This window comes from Sesamum indicum, linkage group LG10, assembly GCF_026168435.1.
Source record: "Sesamum indicum cultivar Baizhima isolate 11 linkage group LG10, ASM2616843v1, whole genome shotgun sequence".
Taxonomy (NCBI): domain Eukaryota; kingdom Viridiplantae; phylum Streptophyta; class Magnoliopsida; order Lamiales; family Pedaliaceae; genus Sesamum; species Sesamum indicum.
In genome coordinates this window covers 12,952,168-12,967,103 of record NC_142666.1, presented here as the reverse complement: position 1 = coordinate 12,967,103, position 14,936 = coordinate 12,952,168, and the positions used below count along the sequence as shown (strand labels likewise).

General features: G+C 41.2%; 1 long non-coding RNA gene across 1 annotated transcript; it reads left to right on the top strand.

The window, feature by feature from the left end:
• The first annotated feature begins 13,396 nt into the window (after positions 1-13,396).
• On the top strand, positions 13,397-14,410 carry LOC148786680 (uncharacterized). Its single transcript, XR_016067998.1, has 2 exons — positions 13,397-13,597; positions 13,963-14,410. It is a non-coding gene; the product is annotated as an uncharacterized LOC148786680 (long non-coding RNA).
• The last annotated feature ends 526 nt before the right edge of the window (positions 14,411-14,936 follow it).

Genomic DNA, 14,936 nt, shown 5'->3' with positions numbered 1-14,936 from the left:
ACGGCCAATGCACTCAGATTGCATCTCAGCTATAGCTTCAACTCCAGTGAAAGCAGTACTTGAAACCAAAGGAGTTGCAACTTCGAGTGGACTGCGAGGAGGATTGGCAGGGTGAACATAACAAATCGACACTTCATCGTGTATCGCGCCGGTGGGATCAGGCTCACCTCGAATAACAGAAGGAACTGCCAGATTGGAGGGACCTTCTATGTTTGGTTGGGGGATGATAGGAAAGACCACCCACCTACATCTAATCATAGGTTGCTCCTTGATGTAGGTCGCACAAAATTCGGATCGGGTCGCTGAACCTAGTTCTGAGATCAAGTCGCTAGATCCTTCTTTCGAGTTTCCTATTAGTGAATCCTGACAACAGAGCAAAAGTAAGACTAGCTGGGTAGCCCCCAACGAAGGCCCTCCGATGCCTAAGTTAGAAATGAGAGGTTGAGAATGATAAAATGAGATCGAATGAGACCAGGAGAAGGCGGTAAAAGCAATAAATGTGTGCCCTACAAATATTCATAAATGCAGATATATATAGTAGTACGGTACAGCATAGGCATTCGACACGTCGCGCCATCTGGAAGTAGCCACGTCATCAAATCTGAAGTTTAGTCAGGCGGGTTGACTTTTGGACCCGTGTCAGGCGGGTTGGGTCAGGCGACCTGACCTGAATTCATTCACAAGGATCCTGCCATTATGAGTAAAATTCATTAAAAAATAGGGGTATTTTGGTAATTTGGTAATTTCCCTCATCATTACTCCCCCACTTCTTTTAGTGTCATTAATGACACTAAGAGAAGTGGAACAGGCGCTTGTCAGGTGGTCAGATCACCGCCGTTCGGATTTGCTGACGTGTCATCATATGGTTGCATATGAAAAGGCGCGCTGCCTCAGTTCTCCTCTTATATATAGTCCCTCATTTGAACTTCATTGACCGCACCTTCCAGCTAATCACTTTCGACCTCCTTCCGCGAGCTCCCCTCTTCTTTCTTCACATACTTCTAACTCTTTTCCTCTTATTCTTGCTTTCGATATCATATCTAGGTCTAGGAGTGGCACTGATCCTATTTCTGAGTCTGCATCGAGCTCTTGCTCGAGCTCGATGTTGGGATCGTCCGCGACCTCCCCAAGGGAGGTCACTAGCACATCCCACGACCCCGTTTCCCTTGCACCTGCCTCTTCTCATTCCCATATCCCTGAAGAGACTGCTGATTCAGATGATGTACCTATCCATCAGAAATACTCTGATATGATGCATCAGAAACCTTGGTTAGGAATTGTAAGTACTGTCAAAACACCAATAGTACAGTTAAGACAAAGATACTACATCCCTGATAATTATGAGATCTTATTCTTCCTCGATCTTTTGATAGAATGCATCAACCTCCTGAAGGTTGTTGCGCGCTCTCCATACTTCACTTAGATGCAGGGTTACATTTTCCTTTGCCTCGCGAAGTGAATAACATCCTTGTTAGGTTAGATCTCTGCCCTATGCAACTCTCACCCAACTCCATAAGTCACATTCATCTGTTCATCATAGTTATGAAACACCTTGATCTCCCTCCAACTTTTGATAACTTCTGGTCGTTGTACAATATTATTGCCTCTAAGATGTCGGGCGAGACTGGTTGGTTTTATTTGACTACGCGCAAGGACTGTCGTTATTTGGATGACCTGAAGTCCAATGTTGGTCCTTGGCGTGAGAGATATTTCTTTATTCGACTTCCTCCTAGTCAGTCCTGGAACTTTGGTCTTATCTGCCGCGAATCAAAACCCAAACCGAAAACTTATGGGGAGGGGTTCGAGAGTGACCTTATAAATTACATCACGCTATTTTGGTACCTTCCAAAAGCATTGCTACAAGAGAAGGTGTTGAAGCTCACGGGCCTCTCCCCTGCCCTTATTCCTATCAAGGGCACTTTAGGTGATTTCCATTATCCTTTCTTTTATTTCTTGTCTTTTATAGTAATCTCTGAACCCTTTATTTTTTGCAGAATCCGAAATCATGCTTGCCAGGATCGCAAACAAAGCCAGAGCCCTAAAAGGCACCCTACCTCCTTTGGTAGATCGCGAATTGGCTCGTGCTACTGCTGCTGCTAAGGAGAAATCCAAAGATGGTGCTAGGTCATCTGCTCCCCCTTCTGCGACCCCAACTGCTTCCGATGTTCCTGCCCCATCTCCGATCCAAATTGATGACCCTTCACCAGATACACAAGTGGAGGTCGTGGAGGTTTCAGACGAGCGTGGCACCAAGACAAAAAGGGGAAAAGGTAAAGGCAAGGGAAAGGCGAGAACTCCCGAGCCTACTGAAAGCAAGAGTAAAAGTGGTAGCGAGCAATCCTTAAAATCAGGTCGCCAGAAGAGGTTGGAAGCTAGGATGGCAACATACAAGGCAAATGAGACAGAGAATCGTCAGAAGTTAGCAGCTCATAAGGAGGTATGGCAACGAACGAGAGATGAACGATCTCTTCCTGCCAGAACTGCTGAGATGTCGGGCGAGAAGTGGATCCCAGACTGGGCCATCTCCAAGAATAGTAGCATCATGCAAACACGAGCGGGTCAAGACTCTTGGGATGTCTACAAAACTGCTTGTCTAGAGCGCGATCAAATCATCTTGGCCCAGATTTCCCACACTACCATCGAAGAGCATATCGCACATAGTATAACTCAGGTAAATCTCGACCTCAATACTTCTTTATTATACATAATCTTTTGCTTATTAAATCCAAATAATTCTTTTGGTAGACAATGGCCTTTGCCCACAATCTATCGCTTCAAAGTTCTATGTGGAGACACAATAAAATCGAAGCGGATACTAAGGTGGTAGAGATGGAGAAGAAGGTCCTTGAACTGAAGGCACTGGTCGAGTCCCTGCAAGCAGATTCCAAGAAAGTGGAGGAACTCACTAAGAAACTCGAGGAATCCGAGAAACAATTTGAAGAAGTGATGTCTTCTCCTCAGCGAGATCGCAAGGCGGCCTTCAAGCTGGTAGAGAGCAGGGGTTAGAACAAGGTCGCGCCAACTTTCTCCAAAGCTCCGAACATCAAGACTTACTCGCCCAAGCTCGTTTGAATGGGGTTCGTGAGTTTATGAAGTCTTGAACCTTCAAGGAGGTGATTGAAAACCAAGCTGCAGAGTTCATGTTCGAAGGCTTTGAAAAATGTCAAGGCCAGATTCAGAAGCTCTGAGGGCTCGTGGAACGCTTCGACCTGGGGCAGTTGGACATCTCACTTGACTAGAATTTGGAGCCGTACCCTCCAGGTCCACCGGAAAAGGATAACTATCCTGAGTTCGCACCCTTGATGGATGAATTACCTCCCCCTTCCCATACTTAGCTGCTATTTAGTTTCTTCACTCCTTTTGTAATCATTTGAACAATCAATTTTTTGAACTCTTCTAATGTGAGAGAGGAATCTATCACTAACTATTTTGTATATGTATGAATGATTCCGATCAGTAATGCAAAGATCCCATTTTGTTAGTGATCTTCAAGAAATTGAGATTTATTAATGCTGGTCACTTTGACCATTCTAGAAGATTGATCGATTTCCAGGTCGTTTCATTGAATACCCTTTCTCAAGTTAAAAGAAACGATCACAATCTTTTCCTAAACGCGCAATATAGTGCTTTAGATCCACAATCTGTTTCGGATCACATTATTTGAACCTGTTTCCAACTGGAAATCCATGAGCAATTTTTTTTCAGATGTCTTTACATGAACCTTTTTCAGGTTAGAAATCCAAGAGCATTCTTTCACATCGCTTCGCATGAACCTTTTTCAGGTTAGAAACCCATGAGCAATCTTTTTCAAATCGCTTCTCAGGAACCTTTTTCAAGTTATAAATTCATGAGCAATCTTTTTCAGATCGCTTCACGTGAACCTTTTTCAGCTTAGAAATCCATGAGTAATCTTTTTCAGATCGCTTCTCATGAACCTTTTTTAGGTTAGAAATCCAACTGCAATCTGTTTCAGATCACATTCTTGGACCTTTTTCAGGTTATAAGTCCCGCCAGCTTTCTAGGATCGTATTAATTAAAGCTCTTAAGTTTGCATTTAACAATGTAAAATCAAGACATAGATAATGACCTTTTTCAGGCTTATTTATTCATTAACTTTCTCCGATATATAAAATTATCCTCTTTTGGGCTAGACCTTTGTAGGTCCTGTACAATAGTTATAACCTTTGGAGGTCGCTACTTCGTACTCATGCGTAAAATTTCTTCAAATTATGCACGTTCCATGGTCGTGGTAAGTCCTTTCCCTCCATATCTTGTAATGCATATGTTCCCTTCTTCTTTATCTCCACAACTTTATAGGGGCCCTCCTAAGTTGGATCGAGTTTCCCTACATGTTTCGGCACTTCAACCTTCTTCAGAACCAGATCCCCTAGCTGAAAGCTCCTCGGTCTTACCCTTCGATTGTAGCTTTTTTTCATCATATTTTTGTACCTCAAAATCTTGGCGTAGGCGCGATCCCTTCCCTTTTCGATCACACTAAGGTCGAAAATTCGACCTTGTGCATTTTCTTCTTCATTATATTGGCTGACCCGTGTTGTTTCTTCTCTAATTTCTGCAGGTATTATAGCTTCACTCCCATACATCAAACAAAAAGGGGTTTCACCTGTGGCTGTCCTTGGTGTAGTCTTGTATGCCCAGAGCACCCCAGGTAATTCCTCAACCGACGACCCTTTAACTCCTTACAGCCTTGTCTTTAAATGCTGCAACAGCATTCTATTCGTGACCTTGACCTGACCATTTGCCTGCAGATTTCCAACCGCTGTGAAGTTCTACTGAATCTTGAGTTCCTTGCACCAGGCCATAATCCTCTTTTCTTGAAACTGCGTCCCATTATCAGAAACCAAGACTCTTGGGATCCAAACCTGTAAATAATATTTTTTTAAATAAAGTTAATTACTTATTTCTTAGATATTTTTGGAAAAGCTTCTGCTCCCACCCATTTGGAGAAATATTCAATAGCAACGATTAAAAAAATTTTCTGAGCTGTAGCCTGAGGAAAAGGACCAACAATGTCTATTCCCCACTGGTCGAATGGACATGCGACCTTTAACACCTCCAACGGGGTCGCCAACAGATGTATTAGCCCTACATACCTTTGACAACTCTCACATTTTTTAATGAACTCCTTCGAATCTTCCACCATCGTCGGCCAAAAATAACCCTGCCTTAAGATTTTTTGAGCAAGCAACCGTCCACCAGAATGATTTCCACAGCTACCCTCGTGTATTTCTCTCATCACATACTACGATCTCACACCATCCAAACACTTCAATAATATCCCTTCTGGTGTTCTCTTATACAACTCATCTCCTAACATCGTAAAACAGTTCACTTTAAACTGTAATCTCCTAGCTGCGATTGGGTCGCTAGGAAGCTTCCCTTCCTTCAGATATCGAACATAAGGCATTTTCCATGAATTCGCTTCCTCTACTACATGAATGATTTTTTCATCAATCATTGGGACTGCCTTAATCATCACAGTGATCTTTCTCTCCCTATTCCTTCCATCATGGCCCCAAATTTGGATAAGGCGTCAGCTCTTGCGTTCTCGTCCCTTGGAATCTGGTGGACTGAACATCTATTAAATTTACTCATCATCTCTCTTACCTTTACTAGATAATGCGTCAAGGACCATTCTCGTGTTTCGTATCAACCGTGCACCTGCATTGCGACAAATTGCGAGTCTGTATAGACGTCCAATTGCCTCACGCCTCCATCTAATGCCATCTGAAGACCTTGGATAAATGTCTCGTACTCAGCTTCATTATTAGTCGTAGGAACGTTCAGTCTAACCACAATCTCAATTTCCACTCCGTCGGGCCCTTGTAAATAGATTCCAGCTCCAGCATTCTTTGAATTTGACGACCCGTCCACATGCAATAACCATCTCTCATCCTTCTCTTGCTGCTCTCCTGCGAGCTCCACCCTGTAATCGGCGAACACTTGAGCTTTTATAGCACTTCTGGTCTGGAATTCTATATCGAACTCCCCCAGCTTGACCGCCCACTTAACCATTCTGCCTGAGGTATCTGGTTTTGACATAACTTGATTCAATGGATGATTAGTTAATACCACAATAGGATGAGATTGGAAATAGGGTCGTAATTTTCTAGCCGTCGTCACCAAAGTCAAAGCTAACTTCTCGATCTGGATGTATTTCTTTTCAGCCCTTTGTAACATCTTACTCACATAGTATACAGGGCTTTGCTTTCCCTCTTCTTCTCGAACCAGCATCAAGCTTACGACATCATCTGATACTGCCAAATACACACACAACTTTTCCCCACCATAGGGTTAGAAAGAAGGGGAGGGGTCGCTAAATACATTTTTAGCTCTTGAAGAGCTTTTTCACATTCTTCATTCCACTCAAAATTTTCAATTTTTCGTAGAACTTTGAAGAAAGGTAAACTACAATCTGCTGAACTGGCGATGAAACGATTTAGAGATCGACCTTACCTGTCAGCTTCTAAGCATCTATACCTATCTCGTTGACCCCAGCTGCATAATTGCCTTAATCTTCACAGGGTTTGCCTCGATTCCCCTTTCACTGACCATATATCCGAGGAACTTGCCACCTTTAACTCCAAAGGTACACTTAGCCCGCATAATGTTGAAAGTTGTTTCCAGGTGTATCAAATGGTCGTTCTCCAGCTTACTTTTCACCAACATATCATCAACATAAACCTCCGTCGTGCTTCCAATATGATCCTTAAATATTTTGTTGACCAACCTTTGCTAGGTTGCTCCAGCATTCTTCAAACTGAATGCCATAACATTATAGCAATAAACCCCCTTCTCCGTTACGAATGTTGCCTTTTCTGCATCTTCCTTTGCCATAAAGATCTGATGGTAACCTTGATAGGCGTCCATCATACTAAACAATGCACAACCTGCAGTCGAGTTCACCAATAGATCAATCGTGGGTAGTGGGTATGAATCCTTTGGGCATGCTTTATTGACGTTGGTGAAATCCATGCACATGCGCCACTTTCCTATAGCCTTAGGAACAATAACCACGTTCGAGAGCCCGATCGTGTATTGGATTTCCCTTACGAACCCGGCCTGTAATAACTTATTCACTTCCGCCTAGATAATTTTATTCCGTTCTACCCCGAACATTCTTTTTTTCTGTTTCACGGGCTTAACATGAGGGTCAATATTTAAACGATGTACAATTACCTTAGGATCTATAGCTTTAAAGTCGGAGGGGCTCCATGCAAACATATCATTGTTCCTTCTCAAGAAATCGATGGTTAGCATCTCCATTTCCTTAGACATTTGCAACCCTATCCGGGTCGTTTTCTGGAAATCGCCTTGCATCAGCTCAACTTCTTCATATTCTTCCGTAGGGTCCAATCTTTCCATCTTTCTTCTCTTCACCTCTTCGTTCTGACTTATCTCTTCCTTCCTCTTCTCCTTTTTTCCAGACTCACCTTGTTTTATGGCCAGATTATAGCAACGGCGAGCTACCCGCTGATCGCACTTTACTTCCCCAACCCCATGCTTGGTAGGGAACTTCATCTTAAAATGGTAGGTTGACACGACTGCTCAAAACTTGTTGAGCCCAGGTCGCCCCAACACCACATTATACACGAAGGGGCTGTCTACCACCAGTAATTGCACCATGTAGTACTTCCTTCGAGGTTTCTCTCCCATTGAAACTGGCAGATCTATTATCCCCTCTGGAACGACCTCGCTCCCTCCGAATCCAACCAAGGGTGTGCGTACTGGTCGTATTTTTAAATCCCCCAACTCCATTTTTCTGAGCACATCGGTAAAAATGATATCAACAGAACTAACATTATGTATCAAAACCTTGTGTACCTGATAGTTAGCGATATCCATCCGTATGACCATCGGGTCATTCTGATCAACTACACTTGAGCTTAAATCTTTATCACCAAAAATAATATCTTCTTACGGTTTATATGCAACACCTGTTCTCCATATCGGTATCTACTTTCCCTCGTATGCCTTTTCCTTGCCCTTAACGAATCTCCTCCCGTAGGGCCACCTAAGATCGTATGAATGACCCTCTTTGTAGGTGCATTATCTCGAGCCACACCTTTCCCTGCATCATCTTTGCGACTTCGCGACCTGCTACAAACCTGTTTCGCTTCTCTTTTCAATCAAGTGCTTGAAGTACCCTTGCCTTATCAATATCTTAATTTCATCCTTTAGTTGATAGCATTCCTCCGTGTCGTGGCCTTTATCCTTGTGAAACCTACAATATTTGTTAGAATTTTTCTTTTTAGGGGTATCACGCATCTTACCTAGCCACTGTAAAAGTCCTTCCTTCTCCACCATCATCATGACTCTTTCCCCGATCGTGTTTAATGGGGTATACCTATGATACCTGCTGGTATGGTCCTTTTCTCTCTCGATCTTTTTCAGATCGTGGCTTCCCTTCCTTAAATCACTCTCCTCTTGTTCGGCCTGGATCACGCATCCATTCATTGTCCTTCATAGCATTCATCTCCGTTTCGTCTATGTACTTCTAAGCCATCTCCATCAACTGTTCAGTTCCCGTAGGGGGATGGCGAGCCAGGGCCGATGCAAACAGACCCCTTTTCAACCTATGTATTAAGATACTTATCATCATGTCAATCCTCAAATCTTGAACCTCCAATACGTCATTATTAAACCTTCCCATAAAATTTCTGAACGTTTCATCCTCCCTCTAGCGAATGGTAAAAGGGTAGGTAGCCGACCTCTTAGCCTTTCTCTTACTTGCAAAATGAAAAGCGAACTTATGTATCAACTGCTCATACAAGTCTATAGTTCCACTCCCCAAGCTGGTAAACCACTCTTGTGCTTTCCCTTTCAGCATGGTTACAAATAACTTCGCTTTGATGGGATCGGTTTGACCATATAAGTTCATGACCTAATCAAATGCTACCATACGTTCCCTTGGATCTTTAGTCCCATCATACTTTGGAATATCAGGGAAGCGGAAACTACTATCCACCACCTCAAGCAAGATCCTATTGGTGAAAGGCAAACTCCTGTTCTGTGAGACGATCTCACTTGTCTTCTTTAATTCTTCGATCTATTTTCCCAATTTCTCAATCTAATGACTGACACTATCCACGTCGGCTTGAGAAATTCTAGGCTGTCTTGTAATTGTCCTCTTACTCGTCACCGTATTGGACATAGTTCTCTCAGGACCTTTTTCAGGTACCTTCGAGATCTCTCGTCCATCCTCTCCTTCTGCCTCCTTGCTCCCTCTTGCGCTGGTGTCACGATTTTCCTCTCATACAGTACTATTGCCTTCTTGCTCGCCTCTTCTATCATCCGCCATAACTCTACTCTCGATACCTGTATCATTTGGTCCTCTTCTCTTCCTGGCGTCTCCTCAACATGCTGGTCTCTTCTTGATGACCCCTCCATTTTTATTCTATTCTCAACTTCCCACAGACGGCGCCAAAATGATGTAGGTCGCGGATCGGGTCGCTAAACCTGGTTCTGAGGTCGGGTCACTAGATCCTTCTTTCGAGCTTCCTGTTAGTGAATCCTGATAATAGAGCAAACGTAAAACTAGCTGGGTAGACCCCAGCGAAGACCCTCCGATGCCTAAGTTAGAAATGAGAGGTCGAGAATGATAAAATGAGATCGAATGAGATCAGGAAAAGTCTGTAAAAGCAATAAATGTGTCCCCTTCAAATATTCATAAATGCAGATATATATCGTAGTACGGTACCGCATAGGCGTTCGACACGTCGCGCCATCTGGAAGTAGCCACGTCATCAAATCTGAAGGTTAGCTAGGCGGGTTGACTTTTGGACCCGGGTCGGGTCGGGTTGGGTCGGGTGACCCAACCCGAATTCATGCACACGGATCATGCCATTATGAGTAAAATTCATTAAAAAATAGGGGTATTTTGGTAATTTCCCTCATCACTCATTTATCTCAACCACTTCATCGCTCTCGTCCCTCAGTAACCTCTTTCCATGAGAACATCTATCAGCTTGAGATTGATAGTTCGGAGCAATATCAGTGTGGGCATTAGAAATGGGAATAGGGCTAAGTGATGGAGCAGCATGGGGGTAGCAGCAGGTACTTCAGTCTTGATCGAGGGAGAAACCTCGCGAGGCGCTGTGGAAGAAGAGTAGCAAAAGGATGAGCGAGCTGAAATTGATTCCAACATAGAACCTATCCCAACTGCATGAGCCCTAGCAAAAAATTCTTCGAGGCGCGCCTCCTGAATTTGGCGATTGGAGCAACTCGGCAATCCATTTCTGCAAAAAAGAAGGAAATTATCATCAATCCTTAGAAAAGATCATAAATCGTGAGGAAGGAAGAAGTTACCTAGGGTTCTGTTGCTTCAAATAGGAGCAGGGGATAAACCCACAAGTACAACGGTCATCTCTTTATGAGCTTGGGAGCACTAAACTCATGCTCAACAAGGATCTCACTGATGAAGTTACAAGGCTAATTCGGAGGAGTAATACCATCTAAGGAAGGCTTCAAAAAACCACTAACTAGGCACATTCCAGGGTCCAGAAGAGGGAACCTTGAGGAAGAAAAACTTATTCTTCCACGACCCAGCAGAGTTGCGGAGGTTGCCTATAAAGCGACAGTCGGGTGAGCATTAATATAGTAAAACCCAGGGTTGTGAGAACGAGTGCAGTAATGATGGAAAATAAAGCACAAAAATAAGAAAAGAGGCTTCCTGCTGGAAATACCTCATAAGAATGATGAAATATAAAATATTTCGTAAGGCATTGGTAACTAACTAGATGGGAATCACACTTTAGTTTCTGATAATATTGGCCACAAGGCCAGTGATGGGCAAACGGACGACAACACTTAGGGCAAGATGGTGCAAAGTAAGACAATTAGGGGGTACTTGATGCATATATTGACATTGAGTGGGAATAACCATGTCATAATCTAAAGGTATATCAAATTGATTCCTAATTTTACCAGCATCCTTGCAAGTTAGAGAAGAAGAAACACTTAAAGAAGCCATGGCTTCAAGAGTAATTTCCCCATCTGACCCAGACATAGTAGTACAAATGGAGAGGGAATAGAATTCCTAAAAGTTAGGGAAAACAAGTGAACTCCACTGCAGTTGGGTAATTTCTCAAATCACAAGCTAGGAAAAGAACACCAAGAAGATGGGAACGGATATAGTCTTTGTAGAGTCAAGAACAATAAACGAAATCTGGGAGAAGTCCTCATATTTATGGACTTTTAGGAGGAAGGAAAAGATGACCTCATCCATTAGGTATATAATGCGATGTTTGGATTTCTGACAAGCAATTGAAAAGATAGAAACCACCAAATAATAAAGTTTAAATATTCAAACGATGTCTTACTGACACCTAAGAATATTTAAACTTGAGTAAGTAAATAATATGGTTAAAATAGGTAAAGCCCAAAATATCCCATCGATATTGTAGGCCAAAGAACAATCGGGGCCCATCAAGATTCACCAAGTACATAAGTCAGTATGAGGTGTTTTATCGAAGACAAGTGTCCAAATTTCCTGGGAGGATAGATGTCGTCCGTATGAGTGGCCTTCGTATATATACGCTTGGCCATTATGAAATTCAAGGTAACGATTCACGCATTAATCCTTACTTTAATATATTGCCCCAACATACGACTTACACCCTTTATCAAGCCTAACTTAAGCATTAGAGTGCTAACATCGGGCTAAGTCGGCACTCCTCCTCTGTACAAGTCCCAAGATCGTTCTCAATTTTTCGGGTTGGAATGGATGACCAACAGCCAATTAGATTGGTTGTTTGTCATTCGCCAATCTTTATCAAATAATATTAAATTGATGCATACTGTAAGAACTCATCAAGTTCACAATGTGCTTCGTTGTGCTTACAATTGATACCGAACGGGGTTTCAATATCATAATGAAATGCCCACATACCGAAAAGTTAAACCTATGGGGTTGGGCTGCATATAGGTTTGGTAGCCATGAAACCAACTCCTAAAGGTCGGTCTGAAATGTTCCAAATTGAGGACCTCGAGAAACGGCGTAAACGGTCCTACAGAGACTTGCACTAAGTATTGCAATCGTGTTTCGTCGGCAAGAGAAGTAGGTTGTCTGTAAAGTTTTAGTGGATTAGTTGGCAAGGTAGTCGACTGATTGAACTAAATAGCGGGAATCATCATATGGAAGCCTTATAAGGCTAGGTCGGTATGACTAGAATTTTCAATTTCGATAGTACGACATTAGTCCTCACACTTGAGGAATTATGGCAATCACTTCCATACGAGACTGTATCTTAGATATGGCAAGCGGTGGTTGTGTCGTGAGGCATTATCAACATAAGCTTTATCTAGTGCAATTGAAATATGTAATGAGGACAGTGGATTCCAAAAGGATCTGTCCCCTATTAGTATATGACAAAGAGTTCTCGTATGCGCTCTGAGATGATTTAGACTCTAAAAGTCTTTGGCGAAAGCGATTGATCGATTGGAGATAGGTTTCCCTGATCGAATCAGCAGAGTAAACGTGTCCTGAGTATTAAGCATAGTTGTCTAGTGAAGAATGAAAATTGACGCCCAATTTTGTACCCTAGACTAAGGCCGTAAAATAATTTGCAGTAGGACCGTACTCATATGGACTCAGAGCCCAAATATTAACTCCAGCATTCACCTAGTCTATACTGCCATGGACTATTGAAAATAATTAATTAAATTGAACTTAATTAATTGTGTTGGTCAGGCACGCCCAAATCTAGCTGAAGGTGAGCCTAAAGGATCACACACAAATCATTGTGGAAGTTATGGAATTAAATTTTGGAAGAAACAAATTAATTTTATTGAATTAAATTAATTCATTGGGAAAGATAAATGATTGGATCATTTATTTACAATAATTCATTGGATGGATAGCCCAAGAAATTAATTGATTGAATTAATTAAATTTTGGGCTCAAGTTTTTAAATTAATTGGATTAATTTAAAATGTGCTTCAGCTAATAAATTTATGAATTGGATTCATTAATTAATTAGTAGATGGGCTTGTTTAATTAATAGATTGGATTCATTAAGTAATGGAGACAGGCTTAAATTAATTAGTGGGACTAATTAATTATTTGGGCTTGGCTAATATATTGAATTTATTAATTGAGTATATTTGGACTTGTGTATATTTAATTGGATAAAATAATAAACCCAATAGATTATTATTGGTCTTGATTTGATTTGTTGGACAAATTAAAATAAGCTCGTTCCAAGTATTAGGTGTGTAGGATTATAAAAGACTAGGTCCTTCAGACACATCGAAATACCATATAAAAATAGGGTTCTTTCTCTCCCCATGTGCAGCATTAGCCACAAAATTCTCTTCTTTTTTTAACATAATTTAGATTTCTCCTTAAATTAGATTCAAGTTGAGAACGAAAAAAAATCGTATACATTAATCGATAGTGCAAAATAGTTTTGCTTTCTTCCACCGGATCTAATCCTTTCTAGCAAGAGGATTTGATCTACTTTTCCATGATGTGGTGTGGACGATCTTAAGAGGGGTTCTATACTTGAACCCTCTAAGTGAACGGATCCGAAAAGGAGAGGAGTGAACACTTGAAGCCATTCAAAGAAAAACACCAAGGGTAATCTACATTTAAGATTTCTGCCTCTTGTTTTTCTTTGTGATTCTTGGTCATGTTTTATTTTTATTATTCACCGAACACCCGGAAAAGATCAAGGGTACACCCCTTCATTGGGGTTTTACATGAGTTATCGTATTTTTTTTATTTTTTGCTCTTTTGCCACGCTTCTCGGGTCGATCTAATGTGTATTGCGTGAATCAACATGCTTACATGTTTTAATCGGCTTTAGTGAGCATGATTTCTTGTGTGTTTAATTGAATATGTAGATCTAGAGTTTATGTGTTTTAATTTTGCATTTAATTTTGGACGTGAGAAATGTTTGAAATTTGGAATTTCTGAAATTTAATTATTTTTTGTTGTTTCAGAAATTGCAAAAAAAATCAGAAAAGTTTCACAAAAAAGTAGAAAAATGCAACAGACTGCAGCTACCTACTGGCCGGCTGGTAAGCTCGTAGGCGGGAAGGCAAGGCCACAGGCTAGGACGCGAGCACAGCAGGCAAGTAACCTACATGCGCGCGCACCTAGTTCTCGACCAGTTGTTTGGATCAATTTTTTTCTATTTTTTTTTTTCAGAATTTTTATGTTTCTGAATATTCTGGATGTTTTTCTAAAACAGTTAATTTTGGTGAATTCAATTTTGGTTGAGATTTGGCATTTTCTAAAATTAAATTACTAAAATTAATTTGAATGTGTTTTTAAAACAAGAATAGTTTTTGCATAGGTTACAGTTATTTTCATAATTAAGTTGTATCATTTTTCTTGGATTGAATATGTAATTAATTTATAATATTGGATATCAATGCTTATAATTCATGGTTGCGTTATTATTAATGCATGATTATTTGGAATATTTCATGCTTATTTTGTCATTTTAGATTAACATGGATGATCACGAAACCCATTGGACCCTTTAGATGATTTTATTTTCTGTTAGGTTGGGGCCTGCGTGTCTCTTATTTTCTTATCTCTATGTTTTTAGCCTATTTTGTTAAGGCTTGCTTTCTCCCTATTAATGTACTCCTCCAACTGTTGTTTGGTTTCTTTTCAGTTGTAATGAGTATAATAGGTTAGAGAGAGGTTTTATCTTTATTTTTGTAATAATTATAAAGAGCAAGCCCAGATGACAGAGGCCCATGGAGGTAACCATGGGTTGGCCCACGAAGATCCATAAAGAAGAGGTCCGAAGAACGGAGCCCACGAAGAAGATGAAGAAATAAAGAGGTGTTACAATGCTCACATCATATTAATGGGTTAAAAACTTGTAAAGTGTAAGCCCTGAAAGCGTCTGCAAAATGCGAGTGGATCGGCCCGAGAACGCACAAGCGAAAGCGATAATATT